Below are 16,286 nucleotides of genomic sequence, written 5' to 3' on the forward strand. Positions count from 1 at the left end.
GAGCAGAGTTCCTACTGGAAGGCTGATCTCTCCTGGCCCTCCTAGAGGACTTTCCCCTTCCAGCAGCTAAGTGAAGGGGAGACCAGCATTCTCTGTACCGGTTGGAAATTTACTTGGGCAGAAGCCTTGATTTGCTCCTGTGCCGATTGAATGGAGACAATGCAGGCCAGAGACAGAGCCAGTGTCTCCGTTTGGGTTCTGCCTGAAGCGGAACTGAGATGAGGATTCGAGTGCAAGTAGCTTGTTTGGGAGGTAAACAAACCTAGTAAACATTGCTAGGAGAGTCAGGATGTGAGACAGGAAGGGAACCAGCAATTACAGGAAAGGTAATTTGTGCTTAATCCCAGTAGGAGCCGGGGTGGAATTCAAGCCTTTGAGTGAACACAGCAGAGAGGAATCTGGGGGCATTTATAGACCTACTCTCATCAGTCACTGTTGAGGGCCTCTCTCTGGAGAGCATTAATTCTCTGCCGCTCTCACCTCCCCTGCCAGTGAATAGAGTGGTCTCCAAAGGAAGCCCTCAAGACAAAGAGATACAGATGCTGGGATATGGGACGGGGCGGGTGTTGCAGGCAGAAAGAGGCCTCAGAGGAACAGCCTGCCCTGCCAACATTTGGCAAAGCAAGGGTGCGTGACTTTTCCATAGGGGAAGGAGAACAAGGAAAATAACTGGGCTTGCGTCACTTTATTGCCTGCTAAGCAGACAACTGGCATAGGGAGAAGTTACTGGGTGTACTACCGGAAGTGGGATCTGAACATGGGCCAGGGATCGTTAGTCCACAAACACAGGAAGTACCAATGACTTTTTCTCTATCACCTTTCACTTTTTCCTCTTTTGAAATTTCCTGTTTCTCCTGTGGTTTCAAGGTATGAGGCCCAGTATCGGAACCTAGGAGGCAGAGGTAGCTGAAGTCCCAGCAGTACAGTTCTTTTCAGAAATTTTGCAGAGTCATCTGTGTTCACCTATTTGATATTTTCCCAAATGTGGGGAAATACTGGAGGGAGTTATCTAATTAGATTGGGAAATTACAGGGAAACATGGTACATACTCTTTGGTAGCACTTGTTGTCTGGGTGATGTCTGTCTACCCTCTGCTTGTTAAGGAGAGAGACCACATCTTATTTGACTTTATATCTCCTGAAGGACCTAGAAAATGATATTTATTATAACCTTAGTATTCAGTATTTTTAACTTTAGTATATCAAAGATAGTATTGTGCTTCTATGATTTCTAACTAAAACAAGGATGGCTATGACATCTTCTTAAAGGAATATCCAGTGAATGCTTGGCTTCTTAAATGATAGGTTATAATAATTTTAGCAAATTCACCCTTTAGACCACTTTCCCAGGGGAGAAATAGAAAGTGCTGAGTAGCATCTTAGGCGTGAATTCTTACCTTTTTTCCCTAAATCTGGTCCAGGAGGCAAACCCCACAGCACCTCTAGAAGAGAACATCCAATGAGTTCAAAAGAGAACGTGCAGGCATCTGAGGTTTTAAATTCATGTCTTCTCTCCACATCACTGTCAGCACTGCCCTTTAACCGCTTCTGTAATGGCATCCTCATAACAGGACAGGTTCAAGTGGTTCTTTTTTTTTCCTCTACCTGGGGCATCATCACCCCCTTCTCGGCTCAGGTGGAGTTGTACGGGTTTTGGTTATAGAGTCATAATTTTCCCTAATCCCCTGATGTAGCTTGTCAGGCTTCACAAATATGATGACTTATTTTCATTCACCGCTTCAAATGAAGTATGGGTTTCACTGTCATTGGTTTACCTGCTTGATGGATGTATCCTAGCAACACGTTAAAAGTTTCTTTTACGAATAATGGTAGTGAGTAATTGCTACTTGTCAGGTCCCACACTAAGCACTCCCCCTATATGAATTCATTAAACCCTTGCAACAGAAAAGTGTCCTCAGGTTGTTCTTATTATTTCCCGAGTACAGATGAGGAAACTGAGGCACAGAGAACGTAAGTAACTTGACCAGAGTGGCACTGCTGATAAGTCAGGGTGTACTGGATTTCAGATCCAGGCAGCCTGGGCCAAAGTCTAAACTTTTAACCACTGTGTAATACTGCCTCTGTTAGAGGATCCAGTAAGGGCAAGACCCACTGATACATACTCAGCAATGAAGTTCATTGCAGAGACTTGAGGCAGAGAGGGCAGCTGTGAGGAGGACTTGAGTATGTGGATGCCCACGCAGAAGACCAAGCAGAACAGGCACAGGGCTAAGAGGAGCGAACATTTGCGGAATGTCATTTGAGTGGACACTCTCTGCAGCATCTGATAATCCCAAGTGATGATCTTTAGCCCCCATCCCCTTCACCCCCACTCAGTACAGGGAATTGCCTCTCAGATGCCATTTTTTAAAAATTTATTTTATTGAAGTGTAGTTGATTTACAATGTTGTATTAATTTCTGCTGTACAGCGAAGTGATTCAGTTATAGATATATATACCTTCTTTTCATATTCTTTTCCATTATGGTTTATTACAGGACATGGAATACAGTTCCCTGTGCTATACAGTAGGACCTTGTTGTTTATACCATTTTTATACAATTTAATTACACTGGCCAGCGTCTCCCACCTCGTGTATCTTAACAGATGTCTCCACCAATCCTTGCAGAGACCAAGCCACTGAAGCAGTGGGAGATTGTATCTCCTGTTTGCAACACATCTGCCTCTGTCCTCTTTATTTATCTACTTTTCTGAGCTTTTCAGTTCCTCTAATCCAAGGTCAGCACTCAGCCTCACATCTTTTGTTGAAATGAAAATGTGACTCAAGCAAAGTTACTATTTTTTAGTCCTAGGTACTTCTTGTCCATGTCTCAAAATGTCATGCAGTGTAAACTTAAGTTTATAAATGTACATGCCAAACCTCAGTATAAAACTTGGTCTTCCAACTAAATTCAGTTTATCCTGATCTGGGATACTCAGTGTTCCCCTGCATCATAACATTCCCATTTTTTTATATGCCATTCCATTTCACAAAAGAAAAATATCTCCATTATGAATATTTTAGTGTTTTCTTCAGATAAGAAAATCTCACTTTAGCAATTGGCTCCGTGATCCCCAATGCTTAGAAACATCTTTCTTCAAGTACCTTAGGTAATGAACTAGATCATTTATATATCCAGTGCATATTTAAGGAACACTGTCACTGTTCTAGGTGTAAGCATGTATTTAAATGATAAGAATTGTTTAATTCACTAGAGACTGTATTATAGTAATTTTAAAAGTCAGCATGTTTGAATGATGATGGATGTAAATATTACTACAGTCATTGATTGATAATTTAAGTATATACATATAGTAAGTCTTCTAACCTATGCAAACTCAACCCTAAATTGTTTGGGGTCTAATTTCAGTTTTTTTAAAAAACATGATACACAGAATCTGTTGCCCTATAATGGAATTAATATAGTCATTCATAGAAACTAAAATACAAAACAAAACAAAGGAAACAAAAGGAAAACAAAATGAACTTCCAAATGTCATTCATTTGGAATGCTAATAAATGTCACAATTAAATGTGGTTTTTGATAAATTTAGGATAATTATAACATACGCAATAAGTTCATGAACTGAGAACCTCCACTCAACCTCCACCCTCTTTGAATCTCCCATGTATCAGTACACTTGATTTGAAATACATCTGGCTTTTTGAAAAATTGTGTTGTTCCTGAATCCCAAATATTTACAATATAATGGTTAGATTCTCTGTGTCTTGTATATTCTAAACTCCAGCTAAACTTTTCCTTCACAGTTACTATTGAAATACCTGGTAAGAAGACATAGTTTCTTTCCTGACAGCTTTGAATCATCAATAATGTGTTTCTCTACCAAATGTCAAACAGATAGCTAGTGGGAAGCAGCCGCATAGCACAGGGAGATCAGCTCAGTGCTTTGTGACCGCCTAGAGGGGTGGGATAGGGAGGGTGGAAGGGAGGGAGACGCAAGAGGGAAGAGATATGGGAACATATGTATATGTATAACTGATTCACTTTGTTATAAAGCGGAAACTAACACACCATTGTAAAGCAATTATACTCCAATAAAGATGTTAAAAAAATAATAATAAATACAAAGGAAAAAAAATAATGTGTTTCTACTTTCTCAGTTATATTTTTACACTTGAATTCTTCTAGTCTATACACCATGTTTCCTAACATTTGGTGCTTTTTTGGAAGAACAGTTTGACCTGATAAGTGTCCAAAGCAGTTTTTCTGCTGGATAAGTCTAGGCATAGCATTAAATTCTTCCTTTCTGTTGTAGCTCATTTCTTCTGTGGTCCATGTCAATCAACAACCATTTTCCCCAAGAACCATACCCATCGTCCTCCTCAATCCTTTGCCCACCTATAGAGGTTGTCCCATTCTGGATGGACTGAGGGTGGTGATCCAGTAGTTGAGATGGATCATTTATATTCTGTCTCCTGGAAATTTGGACTCAGGCACAAAGAGCTCTGAGAGAGGAGAATTTTTTTCCCAGTGTGTAGAGAATAGAGGTAGGACTATACACAGGTAACCAGAGGAATCCCATCAGTGTGAGGAGGGATTTGCATGCGTTTCTCTAAAAATAATTTTTGCTTCTTTTCCTTGTTATGTAAATAAGAGACCAATTAATAGTTTTAGGTGAAACAGAAAAATATAACTATTTTAGTTTTTGTTTTGTACTCTTTTTTCTATGTGTGAGTACATATATAATTATGTATAAATATGTAGTAAAAGTATGTTTTTAAGTTTTATTTTTAAAGCTTCATATTTCCCCATACAATAAAATTCTGAAATTACCCTTCAAGTTTATCCAATTGAATTTTTAAATATTACCAGTCAGTTGTCGTTACAGAACTTTGCAATTAAAACATTTACCCTTGTGCACACCTCTTTCTCAACATCTCTCAATATTTCCTTTTTATTTAATTCTGTTTCATCTGAAATTTTTGGATTATTCATTTCCATTCCTTGCCTCATCATATTAGCTAGACTTTCCACATAGAAGTGATGGGACAGTCTAGCTTTGTTATTAAATTTAATGAGACTGTTTCAAGCATGTTTTTGCCCATTGGTTTGCAGTAGCTCTTTCTGTCATATTAAGTAAGTGCCCCTGTATTCTTTGCCTAAGTCATTTGTAAAACCATAAACTGATACCCAAGTATCATTTGAGGTTACTTTCTCCTTTGACCACTTGATGTGAAGCACATGAACAGACTCCCTAATTAATACCTTTGACTTTATGGGCTGCTACTCGGTCATACTGTGTAGACATTTAACATGTTAGCTGAAATCATTTTATAAATTGATTGATAACAATATTAATCATAAATTTGAATTTTTATTTTGTTGTCAATTAGCAGTTTGAGTGACATGTCATTTAGCCCTCTTTCATTGTCATTTGGATCCCCATGACTTCACTTTTTGCTCTCCAGATTTTCTTTATTCCTGGCATGTTTCTAGAATGGATGGTGGAATTTGGCATTATTGGAAGACTGTTTGGTCTTTTGCATGTTTATTCTGTTGTTTTTTTTTACAGTCTGGATTAAGTCTGCTACTCATCAACTCCCGTGCACACCATTTCCCAATTTGATGTACTGTTCCAGTGGGTCCACTTCAGAATGTTTTGTGTCTGTGTTTAATAACTAAAGCATGTACGTGGGTGGAGAAATTCTGTGACCATAAATCTGAGATTAAGTTCTTTTCTGACCCTCTGGTTCTTTTCTGATTTGGCTAGACTGTAAAAAATAGCCCAAATGTTACTCAAGCCAACATTGTTTTTTCATTCTAGAATTTCAGTCTAGAAAGCCTGAGTAAATGCTTAAATAAGACATATTAAATGTAATTGATTTGATATCACAATATAAATAGGAAAGCTCAGTTACTGCAGAATACTCTTTCCAGCTGTACTTTTGTCATTGTTTTACTTTTTGCTTGTTTGTTTTTAGTGAATGTTTCTGTTATATCATCAAGTAGTACGATTAAAAATCCCTAGCATAATGCTTGGTATATAATAGAAGCTCGATATAGGTTTGGTGAAATAAGTTTAAATATAGCATTTATAAGATTTTTTTCATTTCACAATTGCATAACGAGACTACTGCCACAAAAGTTTTGGCCTAGAATTTATTAGTTTATTCTGCATGTTGGACACATATCTAATGAAAATTAAGGCATTTACTTGTTTATTCTTTCATCCATTTATTTCATAGTTATTTTTTGATCTTCACTGGAATAAAAATATGAGTCAACCTTGCCATTGGGTATCTTGCTAGCCTGGGGTATGGCCAGATATATAAGTGTCAACTATGATGGGGTTGGTGTGTAGTGGGGGGCATTGAGGTGGATTTCATACTTGGGAAAGTTTCAATGAGGAGATGAACTTTGATCTGGATTTTGAAGAACTGGTAAAAGTGGAGGTAGACATAGTGGGAGATAAAGAGTTGTTAATTTCCAGGTGGAGCAAACAGAAGGAAAGCATGGTGTGTTTCAAAACCTCTGAATAGAATGGTGTAGGGAGCATATGGTGTAAGAAGTAGGTTGGGGAAGTAGGCGATAGGGATGGGATAAGGGATGTGACTGGAAGCGTTACTTAGGACTAGGTGATAAAAGGGCTTGTAAAGAAATTTATGCTTTATTTTGTAGATGGAGGGAAAATCGTGGAAATTTTAAACATGATTAGATCAGTATTTCAGAAAGGTAAGTTGGATGGCAGGTCAGACAATGGATTTGAAAGAAGAGCAGCTTCAGCTAGAGATGCTTAAAACAACTGATGTTTTTCAATAATCCAGACAGAACCAATATCCTGTACCTAAACCAAGGCTGGGCAATACAATCGTGAGACTCCTAGATAGTTCAGAGGTGAAATGTATAGGTCTGGATCGGTTACTGAAGGTGATAGATTAGAAAGGAGGCATCATAGATTACTCCGAGATTGCAGATTATTAAAGTGGGATAGATTATGGTGCCGTCGTTGACCTATTTTAAGAACAGAAGGAAGGAAACCTTATTTGTGCATCGTGAGGATAAACTGAGTTTGAGGGGCATGTGGCACATTCAGGCAGAGGTGTCCGCTGGACTGCTGGAACGTCATATTGGGAGTTTGAGTTTATTTGGCATACATTTAGCAGTCATTAGTCTATAGGTGAGACTCAAAGTTCTGAGTTCACGTGACGTTTCGTAGGGGAAGAATAGAGGAAGGAGAAAGAGAAAATTCGGAAATGATATAAAAGGACAAAATAGAGGTAAATAAAACCCTGTAAATGTACTACCAAGAGATAGTCAACATTTTGAGGTACATGCTGTTAGTCATACTCATACATACATGCACATACATGTAGTATTGAATACATTTACACACACATGCACACTAATGTAAAAAAAATCATTGTTTTTGGTTACCTACTTTTTACATTTAATATTATTCAGTATTATTATTATAAGGATATTTCACGATCGGCCTGTAATTTATTTAACCAGTAACCTATTGTTGCAATTTTATATTGTTTCCATTTTCTATTTTGCAAATTATTCTAGGATATTCATCCTTTTGATCACTTTTTATGTGTATCCATGGTTATTTCCTTAAGATATTCTTAGATGTAAAATTGTAGTTTAAATCACATGAAATTTTGGGGGCTATGATCACTTTGTCTCACTGTACTCCCAAATATTAACAGTCTAGGTGGCGTTTCCAGTAGAAGTAACTGTTTCCCCACATATTTTACAACTTTTACCTTAAAAAAAAAAAAACTTTGACCATTTGAGAAGTGAAAACATAGTATTTCGATTATTGAACTTTCATTATTTTGGTTGTTAGTGAAGTTAAATGTTTTTCATATTTTCTGACAAATAGAATTCCTTTTTTTTTGTCTTTGTTTTGTTCAAACATCTATGTTTCTGTTATTTTTCTCATTCTTTTCCTTTAGAGATATATAAAAGTTCTTTATATTTTAAGGACCTTAATACTCTATTTGACAAGCATGATGAATATATTTTCCAGTTTATCCCTTGCTTTCTAATTTTGATTTTTTGAGACAGAGCAGAAACTTTAAGGAATGCAGTACTAATTATGGTTTTGTCTTACTGCCTTGGCTAGAAGTTGCAAAAGGATTTTAAGTAAGAGTGAAAATACTTAGAATTGCTGATTTGCTCCTTATCTAATTGGGAAATATGCTGAGTCTTCACAGTTAAGCATAATTTTACAGTGTTGCTTTGAGATAGATACTCTGTCATATTACTGAGTATCTTTTTATTTCTAATTTTCATTCATAAAAATAAAAAACTTAATTTTATTGAATGCCTTTTTAGTATCTTGTATTATTATTTTCTTTTAATTGGCACGATTATGTTGTGTTATAGCAAAAGATAATTTTAATCTACTTTTGCATTTGAGGAATGAACCTTATTGAATAAAGGAGAAAGATCTTTTGAATCTTATTTTTTTATTTAGATTCACTTTATTTTTATTTTTTATTGAAATATGGTTGATTTACAATGTTTCAGGTGTACAGCAAAGTGATTCAGTTATATATATATATATATTCTTTTTCAGATTCTTTTCCATTAGAGTTTATTACACGATATTGAATATAGTTCCCTGTGCTATACAGTAGGACCTTGTTGTTCACCGATTTTGTATATAGTTGTTTGTATCCGCTAGTCCCAAACTCGTAATTTATTCTTCTCCCCTTTCCACTTTGGTAACCATAAGTTTGTTTTCTATGTCTGTGAGTCTATTTCTGTTTTGTAAATAAGTTCATTTGTATCATTTTTTTAGATTTCATATATAAGTGATATCGTATGATATTTGTCTTTCTCTGTTTTGAATATCATTTGAATTCAGTTTGGGAGTGTTTATTTGGAATTGTGCATTTATGTTTATAAATGAGGTTAGTCAGCAGCTTTTTACTCTAAATTTGTACTAATAAACTTTTTTAGTTTGGATTTCTGACATTTTATCTCACTACCACCAAGGTGTATTTCTGTCTTTCGTTGCCTTTTTGGTTTCCCGGCATTTTTTTTTCTTTTCCAGTCCCTCGCCTCCTGCACATCTCTGTTTTCTTCTTAGCCTGCTCTCTTTCTGTGGCTTTCAGTTCCTGTTTTCATAGACGCTATGGCTTTCTAAATCCTAGTGATGCAAGTACCATTCTATTGCATTGCTTTCTTCTTATTTCAGTATTAAATTCTGTATTCTTCCAAATCTTCAAGTTGATTTTGCAGTTCTTGAGTTGACAGAATATTTTTATGGACCTGCTTAGACTTTCTGTGTTTTTCCCTCCAGGGACAAGGCTATATCTAGTTTGACCTGCATGGTCCAGTATGGTAGACACTAGCTAGATGTGGCTATTTAAATTTAAATTAATTAAAATTACACACAGTTATGAATTTACTTCCTTAGTTGCAGTAGCTTCCTTTCAAGTGGTCAGTAGCCACATGTGCCTAGAGGCTACTCTGTTGAACAGAGCAAATAACATGTCAATTATCACAGAAAGTTCTATTGGACAGTGCTTATTTAGACCCTCTATTTCCAGATGCAGTGTGTGGCTTATTTTTAACCCTCTTCACTGATCACTTGGGTAGGTTTTCGATTTGTTTTATCAATAATAATAATAGCAGATGTTATAGCCATGTATTCCAACACTGATTTTACGCACTTGTTGATTGTTTGCTGCAAACACTTTCGCTGGATATACCATTTCATTCATGGTTGAGGAAGAAGGAGGACACAAAACTCCTATCTGGCTTCTTTGATATTTTTTTGCTAAATAAAGATAGAATGTAAGGTACAGATAAAGTTTAGGAATTCACTGTGAAAAACAGAACTAAATCCTAGAAAGCATTTATTATGTGCACTTACCATAGGTAAATAAAACACTGAAATGGTGATGAGAAATGAAGTAAACAAAGGACTGAAAGGAAAACAAAACTGGCTGAGAAGCTAAAGGGAATAAAGAGAAAACTGTGTGAGACAAAGAAGTATTGTAAAAAGAAAAATAAATGCAATGCCAGGATTAATTCTTTTTTTTCTTAAGGTGACAATTTTTAGGCGATTTTTAAGGTACTTTTTTTAAATAGGAAGTATAGTCGATTTACAATGTTGTGTTAGTTTCTGGTATACAACAAAGTGATTCTGGTATATATATATCTATTCTTTTTCAGATTCTCTTCCATTATAGGTCATTACAAGTTGTTGAATATAGTTCCCTGTGCTATACAGTAGGTCCTTGTTGTTTGTCTGTTTTATATGTAGTAGTGTATATATTTTAATCTCAAACTCCTAATTTATCCCTTCCCCCCTCCCCTTTGGTAACCATAAGTTTGTTTTCTATGTCTGTGAGTCTGTTTCTGTTTTGTAAATAAATATATTTGTATCATGTTTTTAGATTCCACATATAACTGATATCATATGGTATTTGTCTTTCTCTGTCTCCTTACTTCACTTAGTATCATAATCTCTAGGTCCAGGATTAATTCTTTTTTTTTTTTTTTTTTTTTGCGGTATGTGGGCCTCTCACTGTTGTGGCCTCTCCCGTTGCAGAGCACAGGCTCAGCGGCCGTGGCTCACGGGTCCAGCTGCTCTGCGGCATATGACATCCTCCTGGACCGGGGCATGAACCTGCATCCCCTGCAACGGCAGGCGGACTCTCAATCACTGCGCCACCAGGGAAGCCCCCAGGATTAATTCTTAATTGGAAGTAGAAGGGAAGAGAAACACTGTGTAAAACCAGTGATATGGAAGAAAAGCTTGAGACATTTCCACCCAATTCGGAAGGAAGTAGAATGAGATAAAAATGAAAAAAGAATAGAATATATCCAGAAAATGATGAACCAACAGATGAATATGAATATATAAGAATATGAATATATCCTTTTCCCAGATATACTATTCACAGATGTGAAGCAATAAACATTCCTTGAACTGAAGAATATTTGAGTATTCAAATTAAAAGTATTAACTAAATAGCAGATGAAGCTTGATGAAATTTTGGAATTTGAAGAATGAGGAAAATATTACAAGTAGCTTATGGTGTCTTTTTTTAAATTGAAGTATAGTTGATTTACAATGTTGTATTAATTTCTGCTGTGCAGCAAAGTTATTCAGTTATACATATATATACATATTCTTTTAAAAATTCTTTTCCGTTATGGTTTATCACAGGATATTGAATATACTTCCCTGCGCTATTCAGTAGGACCTTGTTGTTTATCCATTCTATATATAAAGGCTTGCATCTGCTAACCCCAAACTTCCAATCCATCCGTCCCCCACCCCTCATCCCCCTTGGCGACCACAAGTCTGTTCTCTATGTCTGTGAGTCTGTTTCTGTTTCATAGATAAGTTCACTTGTGTTGTATTTTAGATTCCACATATACGTGATATCCTGTGGTATTTGTCTTTCTCTTTCTGACTTACTTTGCTTAGTATGACAATCTCTAGGTCCATCCATGTTGCTACAAATGGCATTATTTAATTCTTTTTTATGGCTGAGTAGTATTCCATTGTATGTGTGTATATATATACACACCACATCTTCTTTGTCCATTCATCTATTGATGGACATTTAGATTGTTTCCATGTCTTGGCTATTGTAGATAGTGCTGCTATGAAGATACAGACGCATGTATCTTTTTGAATTATAGTTTTGTCTGGAAATATGCCCAGGAGTGGGATTGCTTAATCATATGGCAGCTCTATTTTTAGTTTTTTGAGGAATATCCATACTGTTTTCCATAGTGGCTGTACCAACTTACATTCCCTGTGGTGTATTCTTTGTACTTAATGTTCCCTAACATGGAAAAAAACATATGTGGAAAACAAGTTGAAACACTGGCATAATTCACTAGTTTTCTGCCTCCTGGAGGAAAGTGGCTCTGATAGAGCCACAATAGGTATCAGTTCACAAAATCATATTTTTTTAAAGATGACTTATGAGTTTCTCTAGTTACTATCCTCAGTCAAAGTTGACCACAGTGGGTAATTGCAGCTAAGGTTGTGCTGAGGTTGGTATTATATCTACATGTAGTTTAATTAATGGAGCCCAAGGGCAAATATTGTCCCCATGTCAGCTTTCTTGTAACCTCTGTTTTTCTTTCAAGATCATTTTTCAAAACAGTTCCCTTGTGGCCTGACTTGGAGGGTGTGGGGAGGGGGATTGCAGTCTTGTGTAATGGTGATGGATCTCGGGTGTTAGAACAATGTTACACAACCCTGCATTTTTATCATTCTAATGACTCTTACTGGACAAGGGGAGCTTACTTCTCTGCCAGATATTTATACAAGCTAATCATAGGCTTGATACAATACAGATGGTGATAACCTTTTGCTATACAAAGTTCATGTCAAGTTTTTTGTTGGCCACAAAGGGTTTGCCTCATTCAGTATTCTGGACCAAAAAATTCTATTTCTTAAATACCTTTCAAAGGATTGCAGATGATGTAAACTATTTCAGGAACTGTAAGAGGAGAATCAAGAGTTGGTCCTCTACCACATTCCACCAACATTACCACAGCTCTATTTACTTCTTAGATCTGTGGGATGAAAAAATTGTTTTTATTGAATTATGTTCTTATTCAAGTATGATGAAGCACAGAGATTGGGGGAGGGGGGTAGGTTATTTTCAGTAAATCATCCATTCCCCACTCTATCCTTAAAGTGCATTCCAAACCCAGATCTTGTGTAATTCTTTGCTTGGACTACTAGTCCTGCTATTCTTCTTACTATTTTAAGCTTAATATATTGTCTTGCCAACAGATATAATGGTTCCTGTAAATACTCAGTAGTTCTCTGCAAGAAGAGAAGAAAAATAGAATCACAGCTTAAAGTGTTTTGTACCTAATGAGTAGTACAACCAGAAATCTCTGCAAATCCTAACCTGGATGTCAAGGAATGTTATTGACAGGAGTGAAGATTAATATTCCAAGATGGTATTTGTTTATGTCTAAAGGACAGTAAAGGCACAAAAAGAAAACTTTATCTCTTTTTGTGCAAAACATACAGCACACACACACATTCTGTATATTCCCACTGCTCACTTAAGACCAATGTACTCAAGCAACTCTCCCCAGTGTATCCTAGAGTTTATCCACTCTAGATTTCTAGATGTAGAATTGCTGGATCAAATGGTTGGATAGAAAAAAAATTAATGAAGAATTTGATAAGCTGACTCTCAAGCTCAATTGGAAAGGAGAATGTTCAAGGTTAACTACAAACGTTTTAAAAGAGAAAATAAAAGGATGTTAGAGTTTCCCTACCAGATATGAAAAAAAATACTATGACAGTATAGTAACCAAACTATGTGGCATTGGCCATGAATCAGCAAGTAAGTCAATAAAACAGAATGAAGAGACTTTAACCAGGGAAGAAAATTGCTTATGAAGTTGGATACAAGTAAAGGGAGTATCTATTTCACATCAAAGAAAAATGTATGGATTTAATCATTTTTAAAAAACAGAAGTGTTAGAGAAAAGACTATGAGAATATTTTAATAGACTTGGGGAGGGGAAGCTTTCTAAAGCAGTATACAAGGAGAGAGAGATAAGGGTGACTCCAGGGTTTTTGGCCTGAGCACTGGCTGCATTATGGGCTGCTGTTTATTGACTAATATTTATTGAGTGTGTACTATTTCCCAAGTGCTGTGCTAAACTTTGAGAATTAAGAATTGAAGAACTAAACAAAAATATCTGCCTTCAAGGAAGTTACATGTGGGGAGGAGACTAGGTTTTTGTCTGAAGTTGTCCTTGCCTTTGTCACCTCAGAATATCTTTGAGCTGTGCTGCAAAGAGGTTGAATCTTTCTCTCTCCCTCTGCCCTTCATCTCTAGCCTTTGCCTCTCCCTCTAAATAAGGTAGGGTTGTCGGAGTTCCAAAAGACTTTATTCTACCTGTTTTCCAAGATATCACAAGGTTCCATCAGTAAGAGAAGCTGTGTTTGTAAAAAAGAACATATTTCACTCTCTGCCGATTAAGATTTTTTTTAAATTCTTTATGTTTCTAATATATTTTTCTAGTTGTCATTTCTATTTTGAGACTCCAATCCGCCTGATGAGAGAAAACTCCATCCAGGTACTTCCAAGCAAATTCAAAATCAGAAATTTCTCAAGTGCTTCACTTTTGAAAACGGAGCCACATTCAGGAATGTTTCCCTCTTCCATTTCTCCCTCTAGTTGAGGCTAAACTTTGGAGCTTCTGCAAAGCTGCAGCAAAGGAGTGGATGTCCACCTCTCAGCTCTGACACTCCCTGCATGTCCATCGTCTGGAATTGTCTCAGTTCTCTCATCAGTGGTCATGATGATCATCCTTGGTCATCTGCATATGGGTTTGTCAGCTTTGCCACCCTTGGTGCAGTAATCTCCTGGGGATTCCAGGATTTCTTCATGTTGCTATTGCCTGAGAGAGACATAGCTCTCATGGTCCATGCTGTCAGCCACTCCCACATCCTTAATATTGCAAAACTCCCTAGGAGTCTTGATATTGCACCAACTCTCTCTCCTAAGCCTCTCCAGGAATACACAAGACTCATCAGGTCTTCTCCCCTTCAACATCCCACATAGTTATATTCTATTGCCCCATGTCACTGTGCCCAGCAGCACTTCTGTGGGACTTACCATTATCCCAGATATCCACATGGAAAGAGGACTCATGGATCCCTATACCCATCCCTATAAAGGAATGTCAGTCATCGCTCCTCCGGTGACTGAGTTGGGGGGTGTGGAGGGATTGGTATAGAGCACAGCGCCTCACAGCAACATCTAAATCTCCTCCCCTAACTCCTCTTTCTCTCCCTCTCCTCAGAGGTTCTTTTTTAAAATTATTTTTTATACAATTTTTAAAGGTTACACTCTATCTACAGTTATTACAAAATATTGGCTATATTCCCCATGTTGTACAATACATCCTTGTAGCCTATTCTTATACCCAGTAGTTTGTACTTCCCACTCCCTCACCCGTATATTGTCCCTCCCCTGTCTCTCCCCACTGGTAACCACTGGTTTGTTCTCTATATTTATGAGTCTGCTTGTTTTTTGTTATATTCACTAATTTGTTGTACATTTTAGATTCCGCATAATAAGTGATACCGTACAGTATTTGTCTTTCTCTGTCTGACTTATTTCACTTAGCATAATGCCCTGCAAATCCACCCATGTTACTGCAAATGGCAAAATTTCGTTCTTTTTTATGGACGAGTAGTATTCCATTGTGTATATATACCACATCCTCTTTATCCATTCATCTTTTGATGGACACTTAGGTTGCTTCCATATCTTGGCATTTGTAAATAATGCTGCTGTGAACGTTGGGGTTCAGGTATCTTTTCAAATTAGTGTTCTTGTTTTCTTCAGATATATACCCAGGAGTGGGATTGCTGGGTCATATGGTAATGCTATTTTTAGATTTTTGAGCAACCTCCATGCTGTTCTCCACAGTGGCCGCACCAATTTATATTCCCACCAACAGTGTACAAAGGGTTCCCTTTTCTCCACATCATCACCAGCATTAGTTACTTCTGTTCTTTTTGACGATAGCCATTCAGAGGTTCTTTTCTTGTCTGGAGTGAGGAAATATCTTACACGTACCAAGTATTTACCCCAGATCTTCTTGTCATTCATCAAGAGGGCGGCTTTTTAAGCTTTAAGAGCCATTAGTATCTCACGTTATTCTGCCACATACACCTGCCCTCTTCCTGTCTTCAGTACGGTCCTTCCACACTGTTTGTTTTCCTTTATTTCACTTGGTTTTCGAGAAAAAGTGGAATGAAGTGTTTGAATACCTTTTCTCAAATTGCTGGCTTTCCAGATGTTTTCCAGAGTAAATTTTAGTTTAATTTAATTGTCTTTAAATTCGGATTTAACAGCTTTATCTTTAGCTCACAAACTCTGAAACTAATTGGCAGGAATTATTGAATTAGAATAAATACCTATTAATTATATACTAATGAAATATGCTTTCTACAGACATGAATCTTATGAGAGAATCTGGGTCTTATAGCTGAGCCTGTCCCCTAACATGAATTGGGGCAAAGTTATTTTTAAAATCATAATATCTCCTTTTAACTCTAACAGAATGTAGGTTATAATGTTGCTCTTCTTCTGAATGTAGTATTTCTTGAATCATTGCTTAAGAAACATTGGATTCCTTCTAAGAACTTGCCAGAAAATATACCCTGGTGCCTCTTTACCTTTCCTAACCATTTCTAATGAAAAGCAACAACGGCAAATTTATTTATAAGTCAGACTCACCATTGGATCTCTTGTGCCTTTACAGTATGACGTTACAAAGCATCAGTGGCAATG

The 16,286-nt window shown here is 36.8% G+C and overlaps 1 protein-coding gene across 1 annotated transcript in view; it reads left to right on the forward strand.

Moving 5' to 3' along the window:
- Positions 1 to 16,286, forward strand: part of SVEP1 (sushi, von Willebrand factor type A, EGF and pentraxin domain containing 1) — a 185,492-nt gene that overhangs the window by 13,107 nt on the left and 156,099 nt on the right. The window lies entirely within an intron of this gene.

Source organism: Lagenorhynchus albirostris, chromosome 7 (genome assembly GCF_949774975.1).
Source record: "Lagenorhynchus albirostris chromosome 7, mLagAlb1.1, whole genome shotgun sequence".
Taxonomy (NCBI): domain Eukaryota; kingdom Metazoa; phylum Chordata; class Mammalia; order Artiodactyla; family Delphinidae; genus Lagenorhynchus; species Lagenorhynchus albirostris.